Below are 12069 nucleotides of genomic sequence, written 5' to 3' on the forward strand. Positions count from 1 at the left end.
CATATTTATAAAGGCTGGCCAACAAGTCCTAAAATAATAAGTAACCCTAATTCTAGAGGATTCCCACCGATCGCGTTCAAATGCGCCCGATCATGTTCGAACGCACAAAGGACATTCTCTGTATGTACGAACGCAATGTAGATGTTCGAACACGAGTGTTCGAACGTGCCCAACTGCGTTCGAATGTGCATTACATGTTCTCTGTAGTTGCGAACCTGCTGCAGGCGTTCGCAAAGGCGTTCGAACATGACCTCACCTACATTCAAACGCGACCTATAGGAATTTTATTTTAATGAAAATAAATAATTAATACAATAAGAAAACATTCTAACTAAGTGTATCACCCTTACCTCCATGACTTCTATGGGGTCCACGGCTTGGGAAGTCTCTCTGTCTTCTTGCAACCATTGGCTATGGTCATAATGTTTGAGGAAGGATGCCACTTGATATGACCCAATCTCAGATACTAGCTTGTGGTCGTGTGTGGTGTGGTTAGGGTGTGAGATCACGTCGATGTTCTACTAGGCCTTAGAGTTTGCTCATGTTTTAATGGAGTTGAAAAAAGATCTAGAATGTGGGATAGTGAGCTAGGATGGTGGTGAGTTGATACGATCTCCCCTTAGGATATGGTTTGATCTATCCCGTTTTCAGATCTGGACACAATTTGGCTCAGAACTTTGGAAATAGATCCTGGAAGATGTAGCCATCGGATCAATGTGAAATTTTAATATGTTGTAGCCCTAGAAAAGATCTTTCCAACAAATCTAATTTAGGAAAATCAGACTGTGAGATCTCAAGATATCGTCCAAAAAGTAGACAAACATCAGGGAGTCCGTCTAAGGATTCGTGGATCAAGGCATGAGATCCTAGGTGATGATGGATGGTGGTAGATCGACGGTAATGGGGTGGCACTAGTGAGTAAGTGGTGATGGAAGGATTATGAGTAAGTGGCACTAAAGAGATTGGAAGAAGGGGGAGGAGTGGGCTGCCCCTAAGGAACTAGGGGGAGTGGCCGGTCGAAGGAGGCCAAAAGCGGCGGCGCTGGGGAACGAGAGAATGAGAGAGAAGAAGAAGAAGAAGAAGAAGAAGAAGAAGAAGAAGAAGAAGAAGACTAGGGCAAAACTCAATTCATTCCATAATGACTCCTTGGTTGCCATCCACACTTTTAGAGACTAACCAAACAATTCAAAAATGGCAATTATTAACCCTAGAAATAGTGGATTTTCGCCAACCGCATTCGAACGGGGTCAAACACGTTTGAACGCACAAAAAGCGTTCTCTATCGATGTGAACTTGATGTAGGTGTTCGAACGGATATTTTGCGTTCTCTGTATTCTGAACCTGATGCAGGCATTCGCAAGCGTGTTTGAACACAATCCACCCACGTTCGAACGTGACATACAGAAAACTTATTTTTCTATGAAATAAACACTAAAACAAGAATAAAAGACACCCCTAAAGTGTATCCATGCTCGAGATGACATCGATGAAATCCGAATCGTATCATGAGTGCAGGGTTTGGTGATGGTAGGGGTTGCGAATGAGTTTATACAATACCGTTTTAATGGTGGCAAGGTGGAATTTCGGGATGAGTGGTGTTGCTGGTCTTTAATGGTGACAACAACATAATCGAGATGGAGATAATGGATCTACAGGTAGGGAGGTAGGTCTAGGATGTGAGAGTGGTGATGGAAGTGGGTGGTGAGGACAGGTTATGCATTGAAGAAGCCGATGGTGTCTTGCGGCTAGGTCTAGGGATGCGGGTTGGTGGAGATGGTGGCTAAAACATGGATACTATCATGTGATGGCTAGACATGGTTAAGTGAAATAAAAGATGTAGGAGGGAGTGGTCGGTGCCGAGAAGAATGAGGGAGATAGCAAGTGACTTGAAGCTTCTAGGGTTGAAGGAAGGTGGGGGATAGACTAGGTTGAAGAGGAGAGATGGAGAGATTAGGGAATTGATTCAATTACTCAAAACATGACTAATTCTGGTTGAACTCCACAATATATGTTGGAGGCTAACTAGTTAACCCAAACCACTTAATTAAACTAATTAAGTTCATGACTAATCCCATATCCAATCAAATCAACTAACACAAGCTAAAATTAAACTAAACCAAATGCTGAAATAAATAACTAGCTAGATAAATGACTCATGCCATCATCCTAATGTCCACACCAATGTCCAGGAGATGGTTCGATCTTATCCAAATCACATCATATGTGTTGTTACAAGTTGTTAATTAATGAGAAAGAATCTATGGCAACAAATAACGAGAAAATAAGGATCTGACAACCTAGTATTAGAAAATTATATATTCGATTTGATTGTACTACTAGGCAAAGAATGAGAATTGTAATACTATTATGATCTAAAATTTGAGATTGAAATTTTTATAAGGGGCAATGAAAAATGTAACAACCTGTTATGATCTAACCATGGGAGTCGAGTCGAGTCGAGTCAACTTGAGTTAGTTAGCTTTATCTTATTGTTATGATTTTCAAATAAATCAGATAATTTGTATGTGAATATGATCCGTTAGGATTTTACTCCTATAAATAGGAGTGGATATTGTTGATAATAATCATTAAATTGATCATTGAATGAATCTAAGTTTAGCCAAATTATTTTTTCGTCTTTATCTTTTACCGTAGCCGTTAGATCACATTATCTTTCTAAGAGTAGTCATAGCAACCAACCAACATTATGGCCGTCCACCACCACCCTTGGCCGTTTGCCACCCTCTGACAACTGTTGCAACATTGGATATTTACCGTCCTGATCTTGCTCTACTATTTTATCCATAATTTCAATCTGAATCTCCAATTGACTTCATTCCATAGCCATTAGATCCTAAACTTTCAATAACCCTCAAAATCTCAAGATCATTCTACGAATGGATCATTCCAGATCTGGTTCATAACACAATCTTATCTAAAAATTATAAATGACTAGTGGTATGACATGACAGGCCACACTGTGCTTGGCCTCATGCATGCAAGAGGGTTCGCTTGAGATCCCACGAGTGCCTACTCGTTGACAGTAGTTAGCCAAACTTAGGGGCTCTACTGCTGCCTCCACCATAAACCCTTACCGCCTCTCTTTCTATAATATATATTATCTCTCATTCTCTCTCTCTTTCTCTCTCTTAATTCACTTCCCCACTTACTCTCTCTCCTTGGTTGCATTTGGGCTTAGCGACCTCAGACCAACGCTATGATGCCACTGCCGAGCTGCCATCACTAATGAAGCCTTTGTCTCCTCTTCTATTTTCTTCTCTCTTTTCTTATCTATTTTGTCCTCATATCTATCAAGGTCAAGTTCATTAGAAATCAAGCCACCGCTAGCGGTTAGGTCCTCTCTGCCAGCCGCCTCTGCTTCTTCTTCTTCCCTTTTTCTTCCCTTTTTCTTCCCTTCTTCTTTATTTCTTCTTTTTCTTCCTCTCTTCATTCTCCACTTTCTCTATATTGTTATGATCACCCTCGAGGAAGATGATTGTATATTTGATTTGTTAATATGAACAGAACTCAATACATAACTTGCAAAAGCAATAGGGATTGATCCAATCGTTCGAACGATTTGAGATACAAAAATGTTGTTCCTCTAGAAGTTAGAAAATCAACGCAATTAGAATCTCATCGATCACAAAATTAGATCGAAAGTTATAAAGAAAATAATGACCAAAAGTCAGGAGGTGGTGGGAGAGACGTAGATTATGTGCTTAGGGTTATGAGAGATGATGATGGCTATGGTGGATGGATTAGTGCCTTGAACAAGATGAGATAGGAGAAGCGATCTTCCAGGTATGGCTAGTTGCTAGAGTGAGGAGGGAGAAGCGACTGAGGATTAACCATGGCCATAGATGAGAGCTTAGGTTGGATACCGAGAGGGAGGAGGGAGGAAGGAGGAGGAAGGAGAAGAAAGAAGTTGGCTTAAGCCTAGATGCAAAACAAGTTCCAATAATTAATAATTCTAAAGAGGCTAATTTTTCAAATAGTTGGAGGCTAGCCAATCATCTAAAAACCTAAACAAATCCTAATACAAAATAACTTATCTGACGTGCGTTTGAATGCCCCTTGACCACGTTCGAACAGCCAAAAATAGGACTTTAGATATACGAATGCGATTTAGATGTTCGAACACCGCGTTCGAAAGCACTTCAATCACGCTAGAATGTGCCCACTAGAAGTCATCTTATTTTTTTAACACAAAAAAATGATACAATTCGAAGCGGTTTAGTCATGTCCAATCTGTATTAATCTAGAACCGCAACAACCCACTATGATTCCCTCACCTTGTCCTCAAGGTGCAAAGTGAGGAAAATGATCCATCATGTCATCCTTCATCTCCCATGTCATCTTGTCGGTGATCCATCCAAGCCACTCCACTGAAACCTCCTTCTTCATGCTCTAGTGGTAATCCCTTCAGCTCCTCCTCGATCTCTCCATTAATCAACATCACCGTACCGGTCGACCATGCACAACGATGTCCTAGGGTGAACTTCTCGTCACACCAAAAGTACAACCCCTTGGCTCTTCACTCCTCCACTTGGGTAGGTGTTAGAGTTTGCATAGGGGTCCTAGGGGCTATTTTCACATCATTAGAAATATGAAGGGGTGGCTATTGTCCAGCTGCATGCAAGTAATCCAAGCCATCAAGTGCATGCATCGACATTGGTTGTAGCTTGCTACTCCATGGTTGCCTCAAGTGCCCTCTAAGTGCTCAACATTTGTCCTCCATGAGTAGAACATCCTCTATGGCTTGCCCTAGATTTGTAGATCATAGCACTTGTACGTTGGCTTGAATGTCTTCCCACAAACTGGTGATGAATGTGGACTTGAGTTAAATATGTGACCATGGTGATGTGCATAGGCTAGACACTCTTCTTCTTCATCCCTCTCAATCTAAGGATCATCATCTTCTTTGTCTACAAACCGCGCTGGTCGACGAGGCTCACCTTTCCTTAGTTTGGGCATAGTCTCCATATCCTTGGTTCACTAGTGGAACCATCATAGGGGGTTCTAGCATTAAAGATCTAGGTGCCTCATGTTCTCAGCTTGGCTCTTCTCAAATTGCCTGCAACAAACTAGCATTCTGTTGTGTGATTTGACTCGATGTTCTGATGGTTTGGGCAAGGATGGTGGAGAAGGTTTGTCCCAAAGCTTCAATGGACCTTAATAGCATCTCTATGTTTGGATACGTAAAGGAGGGTGGAGAATGCAACGTTGTGTGCGTGGTCCTCTTGCCCTTGAGTGCCCGTGCGTGGAGTTGTAGAGTTCCTCTTTCCCGCGTGCATGAATATCTCCCCTTCTTCTTCTCTTTTTTGCACCACCATGGATCTAGTGGTTGGCGTCATTGTGAATGCGTGCCAAGGAAGACTAGCTCTATTACCAACTTATTACGGTCGCTCTCAAGGATGATGATCGTCTATTTGATTCGTTAATCTAGACAAAACTCAATATAGAACTTGTAAAGCCAATGGAAATTGATCCAACCATTGGAATGATCTGAGATATGTAAATATTGTTCTTCTAGAAGGTAGCAATCAAACGCAACTAGAATCTCATCGATCGGATTAGTAGATCAAAAGTTATGAAGGAAAGAATGACCAAAGATCAGGAGGTGGTTGATACACTTAAAGTCTTTTTTTATTGCATTAGTTAATTATTTTTATTAAAATTAAATTTTTGTAGGACGCATTCGAACACGGTTGGGGGCGCATTTGAATAGCTTTCCGAATGCTTGCATCAAATTCGCAAAAATAGAAAACGCAAAATGCGCGTTCGAACACGGTCGGGCTAATACGATTCGGACTTCACCGACGTCGTCTCGAGCATGGATTCACTTTAGGAGTGTTTTTATTTCATGTTTCAGTATTTAATTTCCATTAAAATAAGTTTTCTGTAAGTCGCGTTTGAACGCGGGTGGAGTGAGTTCGAACGCGGTTTGTGAACGGGGTTGTGAACGTGGGTGAAGAGAGTGCACTGTGCGTTCGAACGCACTGTGCGTTCGAACGCACTGTGAACGCCTACATCGCATACGTAAATACCGACAGGCGCGTTCGATCTCGCGTTCGAACGCCTGCATCGTGTTCGCAAATCCAAAGGAGCGAACTCGGTGCGTTCAAATGCGGTCGGGTGCATTCAAATGCGGTCGGCGAAAATTGTATTGTTAGAGTTAATTTGAGTTGTTGGTTAGCCTTTAAAAGGATGTGAATGGCAACCAAAGTCATTATTGATTATTGAGAATTGAGTTTTGTCTTGCATCCTTCGTCTTCTTCGCTCCCGTTCTCTCAATCCCCGGCGACGCCACTTCTAACCTCCCTCGACCTGGCCAATCACCCTAGTCCCTTAGGGGTGGCCCTCTCCTCCCCCTTCTTCCAATCTATCCAACATTTGCCATAACCCTTCCATCAACCATAACCTCTCCACCACCACTTTTCATCGGTGCCACCCCATTAACACCAGTCCACCACCAACCACCATTACCTAGGATCTCGTGCCTCTATCCATGGATCCAAAATAGACCACCCTGACCATCGTCCACTAATCGGACGATATCTCGAGATCCCTACATCCGATTCGTCAGAAACTAGATTCGTTGGAAAGATCTTTTCTGGGGCTACAACATATCAAAATTTCACGTCGATCCGAGGACGGTATATTTTGGGATCTTATTTCAAAGTTCCATGCCAGATCTAGTCCAGATCTGAGAATCAGAAGAGATTGAGCCTTAGCCCAAAAGGGGAGATCCTAGGTGCGTTCCGAATGCGCAAATTCCATTTTCTATCTTTGTGAGCATGGAGGCGTTCGAACAGGTGCTTTAAGTTCGACCCCCCGGCCCACACGACAAAAGGCCTTATTTTCTCAAGCAACTTTATTTCTTTCAAACTAAATAAATATACTCATCCCAATGAACCCAATGTGTGCCGCGAATGGATCCAATTCGATCGAGTCAATCATTCCACCAGAATTTCGACCACCTTGTCCTTGTTACAAACCAAATCTAGAGAATGATCTGTCCTTAGTATGATTATGAAAATTTTAGGTAGTAGTAGCCTCACGAGATAGGATTCCAATTGCTTTCGTTTCACATCAATCGAATGTCTGGATGGAAAGATATAACTAAAACAATGCAGCAAGGTCAGAATAGGGTAGAATAGTAGATATCCGACATTGCGGGGGTCGTCGGAGGGTGGCAAATGGTTAAGGGTGGTGGTGGACGACTGTAGGATAGGGTGGCTGCTGGAGGTGATGGTGGCTATAATTTTAAGGCAGAATTAGGGTTTCTAACTTAGATCTACTCCTAGAAAAATAAAAATGATCTAACGGCTACAATAAAATGGTAAATGCGGTAATAAGAAAATAACTAAGTTAAATTAATTCTCAATGCTTGGATTAATAAACAAAGAAGCCCAGCACTCTATATATAGAGGTAGGGTACAATGAGTCCTACTCAGACTAGCCATAAAGACTTATATGACTCAAACCAAGACTTGTATTAGACTAACCCTAAAGGCTTATACGACTCGAACTAGAACTTGCCTTAGTGGCTTACACGACTTAATTGAACTTGCCTTAGTGCTTACATGACTTAATTAGACTTGCCTTAAGGATTTACATAAGAGATAAACATGACTTAGCTAAATCAACCTTCCTTATCCTTCTCGGATTGATTCTTTATTCTGCCATAAATAGATTCTGAATTTGGAGAAACCTTGAATATGGAAGTTGTTGATCAAGATGTCTTCGATCTTCTCTAAGTGGTTCCGTAATATTTGGTCGTCTGTGAAATATCCTTTGAATATTTTTCCAAAACTGCACATAGTTGAATTAGTTAACTAATAAATTCTGACCTAACAAGACTCTAATTAAATCAAATAAGAAGATAAGATAACTAGACTTAATCTATTGAGCCTAATCTCCCCTTGATGTCATCCGATCTGACCCAATTCGCATCAATCCACCACACTTTCAACACTTTGTCCTTAAGGTATCCATGGTGGTTTCCATACCCTCTGATACTCTTGAATTACATGTCCTCGATTTTCGTGTGGACCTTGTCTACCATGAGGAGGGGGCGCCATGATAGGTTCTACTCTTAGACCCACTTATTCAAGTCATAGCCTACCCTAGCCTCGGGGGAGTCGGGCCAAATCTTAGCCACAATGGTTCGAGCCATGATCTTAGCACATGAGGTTTAAGCCATGGCTCGGGTGTAGCTGGTCCAAGGAAGGTGCTGACAATGGTGGCTTGGACCAAAAGTGCTTGGATAATCACCGACGGAAAGTTAGAGTTTTTGGCCCCAGCTTCCACCACGGGTGAGGAAGGCGACATCACGTCCGTTGCTGGGGGCTACTCTAGTGTTGCTATAATGGAAGGTGCTCCACCGCAACTAGAGAATGGATGGTTGCCACAGTTTGGATGGTCTTCACCATTTCACCATTATTAGTACTTGAAGGTGGAGGTGGTGCATGTTCCACGATGGTCGGTGGCGCTAGTGGTGCGAGGTGATCATGCTAGGCTAGGAGAACGACCGTCAATGCTTAGATTGCCTTCTCGATTCTCTCGAAGCTTTCCATGGCTCTCTTTAATGATTCTCGCAACGAGTTCGTGGACTCTACCAATGCCTTTGCCCATGCCGGTGGCTCATTACCGATAGAGATGGAGACAATTTTTTGGTCCTCCATGGCTACGATCTCTCTGGGTTTGCTTTGGATCATGTGTTCACCATTGTCTAAGGAACGTCGACTCTGATACCAATGTTATGAACCAGATCTAGAACGACCGTTCGTAGAATGCTTATGAAAATTTAGGTGATAGTAGCTTCACGAGACAGGGTTCTAATGGCTTTCATTTTACGTCAATCGGATATCTAGATGGAAAGATAAAACTAAAATAGTGCAGTAAGGTCAGAACAAGGTAGAATAGTAAATATTTGACGTTGCAGCAGTCGTCGGATGGTGGCGGACGGCCAAAGGTGGTAGTGGATGGCCAAAGGTGGTAGTAGACAGCCATACGATAGGGTGGCTGCTGGAGGTGATGGTGGCTATGGGTTGGAGGTAGAACTAAGGTTTCTAACTTAGATCTACTCCTAGAAAAATAAAGACGATCTGACGGCTACAATAAAAGAGTAAATGCAGTAATAAAAAAATAATTAAAATCAATTAATTCTCAATGCTTGGATTAATAAATAAAGAAACTTAGCCCTCTATATATAGAGGTGAGGTACAATGAGTCATACTCAGACTAGCTCTAAAGGCTTATACAACTCGAACTAGAACTTACCTTAGTGGCTTACATGACTTAATTAAACTTACTGCAACAAGCATTCTTCTGGTCGAGGGTGTTGATCATGAGAAGGAGGTCGACGATTTGGTTGGACAGCAACCGGTGGTGGAGCCACAAAAGTGGTAGCCCTGGCTAGTTCTTTCTTGTTATTTCTAGGCAGGGTGCGGCCTTGATTACCTTCCCGGTGGTTGGTATGATCAGGTGTACACCCTAGACAATTTTGGTTCATGTGCATAAGGGTCGCCTTGATCTCCAACATCATTTATTCCATGAGCGCCAGTTTTTGCAAGAGATCAAGAGGGCCTTCTGTCTGACCTCGCGAGCTTGGTGGAGATGGCGATCTTGACAAAGTCGTGTGGTCCGTCTCCATGCCTTTCTCTGATGTTTGAGATGATCGCATCATTTGCTTTGCTACCTTCGATCTTGTTGTAGCCATCACGGTCCAAGGATTGTTAACTCTGATACCAATTGTTACAAACCGACTTGATCCAATTTGTAGTGGTTCTGGACAAATTTAAGGATTTAACTTTCAAAGGATATTCTGAAGGATCTAGCTATTAGATCTTACTGAAATTTTGATACGAGGTAGCCCTGGGGGAGAGCTTTCGAACGAATCTAAGATCTTAGAGTTTGGATTGCTAGCTCTCAAGATATAGAGGAAACAGTGACTAAAGGTCAGATAATCACTAGCTTGTTAGCCCTTCAACGACTAAATAGGTGCTAGGAAAACTCCTTTTTTAGAGTGAAAGGGAGAAGTTACTATAGAAGAGAGGGATTAGGAGTCAAAAGAGGTCGTCCAAGGACTTAGGTAGTGAAAGGAATGACATGGGAGAGGGCCCCGACGGCTAGAGCAAGAAGAAGGGAGATGGAGGCAACAATGCCGATGCAATTATTAGATAAATTTCAATTAAGGTTTCTTCCACGTATTTATAGAGGCTCACCCTTTTGACCCTAACAACCAAAACAAATCCTTAAAAAACCAAGCATTATCACCACAGCGTGTTCGCACAATATTCTATTTTCTATCTTTATGAACGTGTGCAGGTGTTTGAACGGGCACATTCGAACGCCCGCACCCCCCCCCAATAAAAAATAAAAAGGCCTTATTTTCTCAAGCAAATTTATTTCTTCCAAACTAGATAAATAGACTCATCCCAATGAATCCATTGTGCCGTGAATAGATTCAATCTGACCGAGTCGTATTATTAATACATAGATTATAAACTATAATTAGATTTATATGTATATATATAATAATATTCATATATATATATATATATATTATGTATAAAAAATAATTGTAGGCTTATTTATTTATTATTTTATTTTATTAAGTTAATACTATTTTGTATGTAGTTCCTTATTAGTCAAGTAAGAGTAGGAATCACAAAATAATTATAACTATATTTTATATATACTTATATTTTTATTTATAATTATATATATTTAGCCATTGTATGTTTTATATAAAAATAGAGAAAATTCATTATATGATTCCTCTATAATTAGCAAAATAGGAATCTTAAGAAATAAATAAAATTTGTAATAATAGCATATTAATTTTATACTATTTAAATATTTAAAGATCTCAAACCCTTTATTTGAGACCCCATTGTCGATTAGTTAAAATTTGGTTGACTGACATGCAAAATATATGTTTGTGTATTCTATGATCATGCAATGATTAGTCTTATCTCCTAGACTATTTTTTCAAATTAAGATATATCATATATCTATATATATATGTATCTTTTCTTCATATTTTGTATAGAGATAATCTGTAGCATGAATATACATTGATAGGTATATGATTGAAAAATGCATTACATCATATTTTTTTTCCAAGTCTTTCTCTTTTTTATAAATAAAAAATACAAGTCGTAATGGTATTGGATTCTAATCTCTTTCCTTACTTAAAAATACCAAATAATTAGAAACATATTAATTTGATTCAATCTGAATCCTAAAATATAAGATATAAAACTAAATATCTCATTAATATCCAAAAAAATATACCCTAATTTCTTATGTGGCATGCCTCGTGAACTAGGTGAAGTTTATAAATTTACCAATCAGCGAAATAGTTTATTTGAGTAAGTAACAATATGTTTTTTGAACTTAGCTTGGAGGAATAGCTCAGTAGCACGACGGCTTGGAGCAGGTCTCAACGGCATTTGAGTCGAAGTAATTGTTCGACTACACATATGGCTTGAAGCCTAGATTAGACCAGCTAAAAAGCTTAGTGGGGCCTAAGTATCTCTGTATCTAGGGAGGATTGACCCTTTATCCAGCCCCTATCTAGCCTTCGGGCTCATGAATGATAAAAAACCAATATTTTCTTTGAAAAGGAATCTTTAATTTGTTTTGCTTATGTTTTGTTGATAATTTGTGAGTAGAGATAGAATTTAGTCGTCTTCGACTAGAAGAAGTGGGTGGGGGTGTTTATTTGGCAGCTATGTCTAAATTAAAGTCTTCCGGTGTCGATCACCATATTAGTTGTAAGGTGATGTTTCTCTATATATTACATTTAGGGAAGTGTGATGCTAATACCTACTTGCCTTCCTATTTTTAAGTTAGAAATAAGTTGACTTTCCAAAATGACTTATGCCTAAAATTATTTTACTCATATATACTTTAAAAAGTTTTAAACCAATCCCTATACTTTAATTAAAGTGTTACTGTTTTTCTATTAAATTTAACTGAATGCAAGAAAATGATCGAAATATATTATCATGTTTATAGATAAGATATATGCAAGTTTTGAGATAATGCTACTAA

The sequence above is a fragment of the Typha angustifolia genome, chromosome 15 (genome assembly GCF_048772165.1).
Source record: "Typha angustifolia cultivar Huaian chromosome 15, ASM4877216v1, whole genome shotgun sequence".
Lineage (NCBI taxonomy): Eukaryota > Viridiplantae > Streptophyta > Magnoliopsida > Poales > Typhaceae > Typha > Typha angustifolia.